Source organism: Sus scrofa, chromosome 6 (genome assembly GCF_054392235.1).
Source record: "Sus scrofa isolate SSC_HxYL_T2T_F1_AM1 chromosome 6, Sscrofa_HxYL_maternal_Yorkshire_Landrace_v2.0, whole genome shotgun sequence".
Classification (NCBI taxonomy): domain Eukaryota; kingdom Metazoa; phylum Chordata; class Mammalia; order Artiodactyla; family Suidae; genus Sus; species Sus scrofa.
This window is the reverse complement of record NC_139388.1, coordinates 88,537,708-88,549,904: the sequence shown is the minus strand read 5'-3', so window position 1 is coordinate 88,549,904 and position 12,197 is coordinate 88,537,708. Positions and strand designations below refer to the sequence as shown.

The 12,197-nt window shown below is 44.3% G+C and overlaps 1 protein-coding gene and 1 long non-coding RNA gene across 2 annotated transcripts in view; both read right to left on the bottom strand.

Annotated features, from left to right (window-relative positions):
* ARID1A (AT-rich interaction domain 1A) overlaps positions 1-12,197 on the bottom strand; it is a 74,559-nt gene that overhangs the window by 29,004 nt on the left and 33,358 nt on the right. The window lies entirely within an intron of this gene.
* LOC146402621 (uncharacterized) lies at positions 6,455-11,437 on the bottom strand. The gene is made up of 2 exons (XR_014807346.1): positions 10,039-11,437; positions 6,455-9,215 (listed from the first exon to the last, which is right to left on the bottom strand). It is a non-coding gene; the product is annotated as an uncharacterized LOC146402621 (long non-coding RNA).

Below are 12,197 nucleotides of genomic sequence, written 5' to 3'. Positions count from 1 at the left end.
GGTATGACCCTAAAAAGACATAAATAAATAAATAAAGCCATAAATTTACATTTGCTAGTGGTCTTCCCTACCATGTCCTATGGGTCTAGATAAAGTTCAAAGATTTGGGGAGAGAAGGTGAGACAAACGAATCTGAGAGTGGGAGATGGCAAGAATGTTAAACCAGAAAAAAACAGCCATCAGTTCCAAAGGCCTTAAAACTAAAAAAACCAACTCTGTACACAGGGAGAGACACAGTCAAGTTCTAAAAGTAGAAGACGGGGGTGGGGGTGGGGGTGGGGACACGAATATTCTTGATAACAGTTCCTCTGAACAGAGATCCTCTGAATGTACCTGAAACTTGCTTTCTCTCTTACCTTCCTCCAAATGTCAGGAAATTACCTTCATTCATTTCAGTAAACAATATTCAGTATTCTTCCCACATCAAAGCTGGCCTCAAGGGACAGATCTATTCTCAATTTGAGCCTTCAGTCCCTAGTTCCCACCTTCAACAAGGCATGGCTTCTTAGCTCCCTTGGGAAAGGTCAAATGAGAAGCAAGCTAACAGCTCAGAGGTGTGGCCTCATGGCAGTCACAGATTATGTCACAATACCAGCCAATTCCATGCTGACACCAGGCAGGGAGGATGGAATAGGTTTAGGCCATAGAAGTAGAAGGAGCAAGTGATCAAGTACTGGCTCCCAAAGAGACAGCACTAGAGCACATATTAGCTTTATCAGAGCTTTCAGGTAGAAAATACCTTAGAAATATGAGAAAGACAAAAAAGCTAATTCTATGCTTGATTTATCAGGTATGTTAACATAGCTCCTTACCTAGGAGGCCTCCTCGCTGGACCAAGTTGGGACTAAGATTCTCACTCTGGTGCAGGGGGTCCCTAATGGTTTCTGTAAAGACCAGAATTTCTAAGAGTCCCCTGGTGACTCAGTGGGCTAAGGATCCAGCATTGTCTCCGCAGCAGCTCAGGTCACTGCTGTGGCACAGGTTTGATCCCTAGCCCAGAAACTTCTGCATGCCATGGGCATGCCCCCCCCCCCCCACAAGGAGTACCCATTGTGGCTCAGCGGAAACGAACCCAACTAATATCCGTCCATTAGGACTTGGGTTCAATCCCTGGCCTCACTCAGGGAGTTAAGGATCCGGCATCACCATGAGCTGTGCTATATGTCACAGGTGAGGCTCAGATCCCACATTGCTGTGGCTGTGGCGTAGGTTGGCAGTTACAGCTTCTGATTTGACCCCTAGCCTGGGAGCTTCCATATGCCGTAAGTGCGGCCCTAAAAAGACCAAAAAAAAAAAAAAAAAAAAAGAGAGAGAGAGAGAGAAAAGAATTTCTAGGAGGACTTGGTTTATGTCTTGCTCAAAATGCCCAAGACCCAATGCCTCCCCTACTCCCACCACCAGAAAGACAAGAAACAGCTTGGCAATCACATATCTGGCTTTTGGTTGGTCTTGGAGAAGGACAATGGAAGAAGCTGGACATGTACTTCACTAAGGTAGTCTCCCAGACAGCCTTGCAAAAGGTTATAAAAGCAACAACAGGAGAGAAGGAGAAGGGGAGGTAGATGGAGGAAAGCTACTGTCACCAAGGCAACTGAGTTCATTTATATGTTGACTCAGGAATTTCAGGAAATTCTAGCTTTTGAGGTTTTATCCTTCTAGAGTAAATGCTTCCTAACATCTTCCTGGGGAACAGATCTAAATCCAGAAGCTACTGTATCACTACCTTTGCTGTAAGTCTCAACCCATCTCTCCATACCTCCCCCCCTTCCCTTTCTTCAAATAGAAGAAAATATGGGAAAAAAAGTCTGTTTTCTGAATATGGCATTCCCCCTTCTCTTAAAGGAGCTTTTTGCTCATCTTTTATAGGAGTTGGCCCTAATAATAAAAGTAATGGGCTAGAAGTCAGGGAACCCAATGTTCTCCTTTACTGAATGACCTTGGGCAAGTCCTTCACTTTTTCTGGGGCTTGGGTTCTTCAGCTATGCAAAGTGAGGAAAGATTGGTGGGGAGAATAGCAGTGTTTATGTCAGTGTGGTGAATATTCTGTGGAGAAGCTCATGCTGACTCCATCCTACTCTTCCCAACTACAGAAGTTAAAAAGCTTAAGCTTAACCTACATTTCCCAGAATCCCTTGCAGATGGGTTTTGGATACAATTTGGGCTCTGCTAATTAGAATCACACTCAATATTAGATCAAAGTATGGCAGAGACCATACTTCTGTCTCTGACTTGTTTCTGCAGGAACATTTTGGTTTTTTCCTTCAGTTAACTGGGTGCTGGCTGCGGTAGCAGCAGCTGTGGCTTCTTGAATCCAGTTTACCAATCCCTGGAGAGCAGATTTAGAGTGGCTTAAAAGTTGGAGTGTCTCTGGTGGGTCAAATCTAGGTCTAGATCCCAATACCTGGAGGACAAGTCTAGAGCATGTTCCTTCAATCCTCCTAATTTCCAATGTTAAATCCTTCTCTATTAAATTTTTTTTATTTTATTTATTTTTTGTCTTTTGTCTTTGTTGTTGTTGTTGCTATTTCTTGGGCCGCTCCCGCGGCATATGGAGGTTCCCAGGCTAGGGGTCCAATCGGAGCTGTAGCCACCGGCCTATGCCAGAGCCACAGCAACGCGGGATCCGAGCTGCGTCTGCAACCTACACCACAGCTCACGGCAACGCCGGATCGTTAACCCACTGAGAAAGGGCAGGGACCGAACCCGCAACCTCATGGTTCCTAGTCGGATTCGTTAACCACTGCGCCACGACGGGAACTCCTCTCTATTAAATTCACCTAGAGTTTAGTATGACCTAGGTTCAGCTTAGAACCACTCTATCTGAAACAGTATAATCAGAAGATCCCAAAAGAGCAGAGAAAGAAAAGAATCATTCACAAAGTTTATTCCCTAAGTCAAAGTCTTCTGGGGAAAATGGATAAGATGGGAAAGCCTAGAACTTTCACATACATGTGTTCAGGACAATCTTCTTGCATGTTTTCCTTCCCACTCTTAAGCTCAGGGGGGCCAGGGATGGGGGTTTTGAACTGCTCACACAGATGGAAGGCTGCATCAGCACATGCTTTTCCTTTCCATCTATATATTCTCTGCAAACTTTTGCCCTGCTGAAGATAACAGCATTACCTGCCCAATCCCAAATAAATATTCTCTGGGCTTGGGCTAGAAAGGGTACCAACTGCTTTCCTCAGCAGCAGAAAAGTAAGCTTATATGCTCCAGGTGGGAAAGAACCAAGGCACCATAGTCCTGACAGGCCTGCATAGCTAATGAGTAAAGACAAGTTTTGCCCCAAAAAGATCCCAGCTTATCTTCTTATACCAATTTCTGGCTGAAGTAACGAATCACCCACTTCCTGTAGCAGGACTGAGGACAAACTGAAAAACAAGCTTAGATCCAAGTGGCATGCTTTGGGGCGGGGTACTTCCCACCAGTCCTCAGTAGGCTAACAGAGCCCAGGACCCATCACCCTAGAGGTTAGTTTTCAGACTGAAGTTGTTCTGAAAAAAGCAAAAGGTTCCAGCAGGAGGAATCTGTGTGAGACACACAGGCAGGAAGCAGAGCTGAGCCACGAGCAACTAGAATAGAAACAGGAAACAGGCCCAGGAACAAGCATACAGTAATCTGCTGTAAGCAGCACAGGCTCCAGCAGGCACCAGGCAGTATCAGGACTGAAGCAGTGTGACTAAGATGGAGAAGCAGATTGGCTAGCCCTGCCAGAGAACTGGCGATTTAGAGAAGGGATGGCTACTTGCACAGGGTACAAGCTGCTCTGGGCAGATATGACAGAGGGGGTGGGGATTTCCTTTTCGAGACTTTGTGAGAGCACCTGGGTTACAATTCAGGGGGAGCAAGCACAGATACACAGATAAAAGAAAACAGGTCACCAATCTCAGAATGGCCCAGCTTCTCTGGATACCAGAATGCTAGCGGCATTTCTGCTCGCCTTTTAAAAATAAGTCATCAAAAACCTAGGTAAAAAACGTTGGCCCCGCCTCCTTTTACCATGAAATGTGACAAAAGGTAACACAAACAGTGTAAAATTAAAATCTTTTAAATGCACCAGTTTTTTAAGCCTTTAAAGAATTTGTCACCCTGTGCCCCCCAATGATCCTAGATGATAGAAAGCTGGCTCCTAGGCTCAGGTAGGCAGCAAGAACCTAGGCGATACAAAACAAAGGTTTGCTAAGTATCTGCCTGACATAGGCATCAGACACAGGCCAGCGTGCTCAAGCAGAGGTACAAGCATAATGCTAGGCTAACATGAAGAAAATGGGGAAGAAGGCCCAGAGGAGGTATTTCACAGCTAGGTTTTGAAAGAAGAAGTTTGCTGGGCATTTAAAAAGGCGGGGGAGCAGACATGACACACACATTTTAAGCAAAATGACAAGGGCAGAAAGACCCAGGAGTTTTGAGGAGCTTAAGGTACCTGAGCAGATAAAGATGAAGTTGCAGAGGTATGCTGGGAGCTGTGCGTGGCTCCACAATTGGGTCTGGACTTTAGCATGGGGAGTCAGGGCCCCCAGAGCACCCACAAACCAAGTGGTTTATTAGACACAGTTGGTAAAATGTATTCCAAAGTCTCTGGCATGATAGTTCATTTGAAAAATTTTACCTTTCAGATCTCAGGGTCTAACCCCTTCTTGCTTCTAAACCGTAAGACACACGATTCGTGTGGAGATCTTGTTAACAGTACTGGATTCAGGAGTTCCTGTCATGGCTCAGTGGTTAACAAATCCGACTAGGAACTATGAGGTTGTGGGTTTGATCCCTGGCCTTGCTCAGTGGTTAAGGATCTGGCATTGCCGTGAGCTGTGGTGTAGGTTGCAGACGTGGCTCGGATCCTATGTTGCTGTGGCTCTGGCATAGGCCAGCGGCTACAGCTCCGATTAGACTCCTAGCTTGAGAATCTCCATATGCCGTGGGAGTGGCCCTAGAAAAGGCAAAAAGACCAAAAAGAAAAAGAAAAAAAAGGAAAAACACAGTACTGGATTCAATAAAGCTGATGTGGAGCCCAAGAATCTACATTTCTAGCAAGCTCCCAGGTGATATTTGTTGTTGCTAGATGATGGACCACAATTTTTTGGTATCAAGGATCTAACTGGTTAAAGTTTTAGTATTAATCAGGACACTGTTTATAAAAAAAGGGGGGGGGCGCACAGAACAAGGCTTGCTCCCATCCAACACAAGGGAAGCAAAGAACCACTCTCATCAACTTTTTTTTAGGGCCACACTGGAGGCATATGGAAGCTTCCAGGCTAGGGGTCCAATCGGAGCTACAGCTTCCAGCCTACAACCACAGCCATAGCAATGCTAGACCCACGCTGTGTCAGGGGCCTATGCTGCAGCTGGCAACAACAACCAGATCCTCAACCCACTGAGCAAGGCCGGGGATCAAACCCGCATCTATCTTCATGGATTCGTTACTGCTGAGCCACAGTGGGAACTTCCTCATCAACTTTTCACTGTTGCAGGTGATTCCCTAATTGGTTAGTTCCTTCAGAAGGCGTGACCTATAGATTTGGCCATCTTTCTTCCCCCACTCTTGCCTGTCCCTCAGTTCATAACTCATCTTATATTTCCATCACAGAGAAGTCTGGGGAGACGAAAGTGAAATGGAAATCCATCTATATACTCTTTCTTTTAGGACAAGTCCAGTCAATGTTAAAATAAAGCGTTGAAGCTTCTGGCTAAACATTAAGAGAGAATCACATTTTCCATGTCTTTCCTCTGCTGAGCGGAAGGCTAAAGCAAATATTTCATCTGAGACATCAGAGAAAACTGGATTCAAATCCTAGTTCTGACTCTTGATTTCTTATGTAAAATAGGAGTGATTATTCAACTCAGTACATATCAATTCCTGCCCTTCAAGGAGGACTGGTTTTGGCTGTAGATCCTTTCCTGACCTCACTCTTGCCCTCTAAGATTCAGATTCTATAAGAGTTCCCTCCCATTTCCTCTTTCCAGATCACTGTAACCCAAGCTCTCAAGAGTTTGAGAACATCACAGCAGTAAAGCATAAATGCTAATAGCTACTATGGTGTTAAGTGAAATCCAAAGAAGGGCTTGGAAACCCAAGTGATAAAAGAATATCTTTAGATAATTTGACATTGAAGATCCTATTCCTGTTCACCTCATTCCTGATTATCAAGAACTTCCGCTCCTACCTAACCAGAGAAAACAAGTATGGTCCAGATCTTCAACAGCAGCCTCTAAGACTTTTTCATGGATATAGTGCCCCTTTTAAGCTAACTCAGTGCCCTTGATTCCCTTCTCTCACAACTCCTGAAAGATGTCCCTGTTTGTACCCTGCTAATATTCTGCCAGAATCTTCATCATTATATATCTATATGGTTTATACACATGTGGGTCTTGAGATGAAGCTGAGGAATTAATTCAGGCTGATTTCAGCTGCCTCTTCCTTCCATGCTTTTCAACAGCACTCTTTACCTTTATCCCTTTTCTTTGCTTGCTCATTTCCTTCCTCCCAGGCCTTCAGAAATCAGGTCCTCTCCCTATCTCAGAAAGATCCCAATAACCTACTTCATGACACATCCAACTTTATATTCCTTGAAACATAAATTTTATGCAGACCATCTCTGCCTCTTCCTTATCTTCCAGAAATATGACATAATCCTGGTCCTCTTATCTCTCCCCCCCTACGTGTTGGGCACTTCTGCTCAGTGACCAAAGGCATTGTCCAGGGCTCCATTTGGCTCTTCTCTCCATGTTGCATAGCCTGTGAGGCTTAACTAGTCCATGGTTTAACTTCATTCCATGGTTTAATGAAGTGGTTAATAATTAACCACTATGCAGACAACTCTCAAACTCTATTCAGACTCACTCTTACCCAAGTTTTAGCCTATCTCCAACAAGCGTCTATGCATTTGTTTTTAGACATTAAATGAAACTTAAAACTTATATGAAACTTAAATTCTCCTCAAAAATGAGTTTTCCTATTAACCTTTCTATTTCTGTCAATGAGATTTCTTTCTCCCTTCCCCCTCCTCCAGTTAATCAAGACTTAAATTTTCTGGCGAGTAGAAGCCACTTATTCTCAGTTCTATAGATTCTTTACTCTGCATCTCACAACTAGGGGTAAGAAGCTATGTAAATGAGACAAAGAGGCAGAACTCCACTGAACAGTACAATTATTTCAACAGTTTAACTTATCCTCTTGCTTGCAGACTATCCCTCTTTTCAAACCATACTATACACCAATGGATCATTTTTGTACAACATTCATTTTATCATGTTATTGCCTATATTACACATCTGCAGGCCTGTAAGATCAGATCCAAATGGCTTACTTAGCCTACCAGGGCCCCAGGCCCTGTGATCTACCTTTCCTTCCTCTTACCCCCTACCCCAGAAAGCCTGATCCTGACCCACTGTCATCTATACTGCATCCCACCCCCACTGAGCCTCTGCTCAGGCTGTACTTTTCCTTTCCAACCACCCCAATACACCCATAACCAGTTCATTCTAAACTTCTGCCATGATGTCTTCCATTATTTAGACATAAATGCATCACTGACCTCACCAAACTCTGACAACACCTGTTGTAACATACAGGCGTACATTCTTCTGTCCATTTTACTAGTGAAACAAAGGAGGATTCTTGAGGGTTGCAACCATATTTAGAACCACTGACTTAAGAATCCAGGTTACCTGAGAAGTCATCAAAGTTCAACCTGTCTCATGCCTATCCACCTTCTAACAACACAGCAAACTGTGTCAGGTTTTACTCCAGAGACAGGGAATATTTTTTTTCTTTTTCTTTTTAAAATACCCTCAATCCTCCAGATCACAAGGAACTTGTCACATCACCCCTGGGCCTGAATCTATAGGCAATGAGTAGCCAGAAGTTTTAAAGCGGTAGTGTAGCTTGGAGTTCCTGCTGTGGTGCAGTGAGTTAAGAATCTGATTGCACTGGCTTGGGTCCCTGCAGAAGCGGAGGTTTGATCCCTGGCCCAGCGCAGTGGGTTAAAGGATCCGGCATGGTCGGAGTTAGGGCACAGGTCCCAGGTGTGGCTTGGATTCAATTCCTGGCTCAGGAACTTCCATATGCTGTGGGTGTAACCATTAAAAAACAAAACAAAACAAAGCAGTAGTGTAACTTTCCAAGTTTGATTTTTTTAAGATGATCACTTTTGTGTTTATGTTGAGGATAGACTTGGAGGGAAAAGAAACAGAACAGTTAGGACTCTGTAGCAAAACACCAGGTGAGAGATAACGGGGGCCTGAAAGGCAATGAGGAAGGACAGGATTCATAAGCCATTACGGGAGTTCCCGTCGTGGCGCAGCAGAAACAAATCCGACTAGGAACCGTGAGGTTTCGGGTTTGACCCCCTGGCCTTGCGTTGGCCAAGGATCCAGCGTTGCTGTGAGCTGTGGTGTAGGTCCTAGATGCAGCTTGGATCTGGTGTTGCTGTGGTTGTGGTGTAAGCTGGCAGCTGTAGCTCCAATTCAACCCTAGCCTAGGAACCTCCACATGCTGCAGGTGTGGCCTTTAAAAAAAAAAGAAAGAAAGAAAGAAAGAAAGAAAGAAAGAAAGACAGACAGACAGACAAAGAATAAGCCATTACTGAGGCAGACTAGAATTTGGTGACCAACTTATAGAAGAGATCCAGTGACGAGTGCCACACAACAGAGAGCTCAGGTAGTGCTGGCAACTCAGGGGCTGCCCTAACCCAGGAATAAACTGCAGGGGGCCGCAGCTGCAGGCAGTCCATCTCTCAAGTCTTTTACTTCAACCATTTTCAACCCGCAGCCCTCTCCTTGATCATCAAGATTCAAACTATAGTATAAGTCACCACTACCACTAATGTTGCTACTGTGGCTATCTAATCTAGTAATTTTTCCTTCCTTTTTCTAAGGACTACCAAAGCTCATTGTTATTCAAGTGTGGTCTTTAGAACTACAGCACCACCAGAAAGCTTGTTAGAAACGCAAGTTCTTGGGTCCTACCTCACAACTAATGAATCAAATCTTCCTGGACAGAGGCCAGAAATTTGTATACTGCAAATTGCTGTTATGGCTCAGCGGTAACAGACCCAACTAGTATTCATGAGAATGTGGGTTCGATTCATGGCCTTGCTCAGTGGGTTAAGGATTCAGCATTGCCATGAGCTGTGGATGTGGCTCAGATCCCACGTTGCTGAGACTGTGGCATAGGCTGGTGGCTGCAGCTTCAATTCAACCCCTAGCCTGGGAACTTCTATATGCTACAGGTGTGGCCCTAAAAAAAAGCAAAGAAAAAAAGAAAAAAGAAAGAAATCTGTGTACTAATTAATCACCAGATGATTCTTAATGCATGCTAAAGTTTGAGAAGCAGTGATCTAGCTAACCTCTCCAGGTCAAGGCTTTCAATCCTATACAACCATTTTCTACCACTAAATGGAAACTCTATCCCAGGTACACTTTCAAGACTAAAATGTAAATTTACAGATGTGCCTCAGTAAGAAAAGTTTGGGCAGCAGTCATTACTCCAAGGAAACCACATACACTTGGACGAATCATTTAAATAGTAGTTTTTCAAGATGCAACTCCAAGTCACTCTCAAAAATGACTATAATCAAAAGTCAGACACCAATTTTCAGATGAGCCCCTTACAGCTTTTGCTCCCAAATAAAGAAAACTAAAGATTTAATAACATGCCGAGATTTGCTCATATAAGAATCTCAACATAAGGTGAAATGGTGGATATTTTTTTACAAGATAATGACAAATACTAACCCTATTTCTTCCTAAGACCACCTGTCAGTAAGCACAGATAAATCAACCCACCCTCTATTTTTTTTTTTTTTTTTCTTTTTAGGGCCACATCTGCTGCATATGGAAGTTCCCAGGCTAGGGGTCCAATCGAAGCTGCAGTTGGAGCCCATGCCATAGCCACACCAGATCTAAGCTGTATCCTCAACCTACTCTGCAGCTTGTGGCATCCCCGGATCCTCAGCTCACTGACCAAGGCCAGGAGTTGAACCTGAATCCTTGGGGACACTATGTCAGGCTCTTAACCCACTGAGACACAATAGGAACACCTCTAATTTTTTTTAATTTGTATTTTTCTTTTTCATCTGCACCCATGGCATAGCGAAGTTCCTGGGCCAGGGATCAAATCCAAGCCACAGCTGCGACCTAGGGCAGAGCTGTGGCAACGACAGATCCTTAACCCACTGCACCACGCTGGGGACAGAACCCACACTGCCACTGAGACAATGCCAGATCCTTAACCTGTTATGCCACAGTGGGAACTCTAATCCATTCTCTAAAATGAAGTTTGGGTCATCCTACAACAATGTGTGGTGCCCTTTGCTCTAAAGGCAAGTGAAAACAATAATCTGGTAACATGGTCAAACTGTCCCGTCAGCCATACACTTCGTGGATAATCAATGAATCTGCTCCGGTTTATTTGTTCGACGAGGTGGAGCCTAGTACATGCCAGAGTATGACAGCAATGAACAAGACAAAAGCAAGTCTGCCCTCAGTGAGCCTGCATTAAATAATGACTGAAATTATACTTGAGATAAGCATTGACAAGAAGCATCAGTGCTAAGACAGTCTATTATTAATGAAAGGAACCTGACACAGTTTGGACTAGTGGATCTCTACTGGGGCTATAAATCAAAATCAACTTGGGCAGCTTCTAACCATACCAAAGCCCAAACCCACCCCACATCAAACAAATCAGAATTCTGTGAAACCCTGGCCATTGGTTTCAAAGACTATTTGCTCCCCAGGTAATTCTAACATGCAGCAAAGGTAGACAACCACTGGTTTGGTCATCATGTGATAGGTATCAGGGGCACAGAGGTCAATAATACAATGCCTATTCTCCAGGAGCTTTCTGTCTAGTGGAAAAGACTCAACTAGGTAGAGGTATCAACAAAATGCTCTAGCAACATGGAGTGAAAAAACCTTGGATGCGGAGTTCCCGTCATGGCGCAGTGGTTAACGAATCCGACTAGGAACGATGAGGTTGCGGGTTCGATCCCTGCCCTTGCTCAGTGGGTTAAGGATCCAGCGTTGCTGTGAGCTGTGGTGTAGGTTGCAGACGCGGCTCAGATCCCGCGTTGCTGTGGCTCTGGTGTAGGCTGGTGGCTACAGCTCCAATTGGACCCCTAGCCTGGGAACCTCCGTATACCGTGAGAGCGGCCCACAAAATAGCAAAAAGACAAAAAAAAAAACCTCGGATGCAAGATTGTGCCTCTCTAGGTACAAGGATAGGGAAGTGATTCTAAAGGGCTATATAAATAAGGTGCTTCTACCTGTGTCAGCAAGGTTTGGTTTCAAAAGATGGGTACCAGAAATCTAATTATTCTTTATACCTTTTCATGTGTCTTAAATATTGTAGGCTTTTAAAAAAGTAAAATAGGAGTTCCTGCTGTATCTCAGCAGAAACGAACCCAACTAGAATCCATGAGGATTCAGGTTCAATCCCTGGCCTTGCTCAGTGGGTTAAGGAAGCAATGGTGCTGTGAGCTGTGGTATAGGTTACAGACTCAGCTCTGATCCTACGTTGCTGTGGTATAGGCCGGCACCTACCACTCTGATTCAACCCCTAGCCTGGGAATTTCCACATGCTGCAGGTGTGACCCTTAAAAAAAAAGCAAATAAAATAAAAACTGCCTTTAGTCAGTGAAGGCATCACAGAAGTCACTTAAGCTGAGTTTTTTGTCTTTTTTTTTTCCCCCTCTTTTAGGGGCGAACCCTCAGCATATGGAGGTTCCCAGGCTAGGGGTCGAATCAGAGTTGTGGCAGATGGCCTACGCCACAGCCATAGCAACACAGGATATGAACCATGTCTGTGACCTATACCACAGCTCACAGCAACTCCAGATCCTTAACCAACTGAGTGAGGCTAGGGATCAAATCCGCGTCTTCATGGATGCTAGTTGGATTCACTAACTGCTGAGCCACGATGGGAACTCCTAAGCTGAGTTTTGAAGTTTGATTAGGAAGGGGTTTTCTGAAGAAAAGATCTTGATGTAGTCTGAAATATGAGCAAGAAAAGTTAGGAGAAAAAGTATATTAGGCAAAGGGAAGACTGCGTGCAAAGGGCTTCTGGAAGCAGGGAAGGCAAGCGGCCTTATAGAAACTGAGAAAAAAAAAAAAAAAAGAAACTGAGAGAAGGCAGAGAGCAAAAAAGGATGAAGCAGAGGCTTTCAAAGTATCACCCCTGGTCTAACAGCATCAGTAG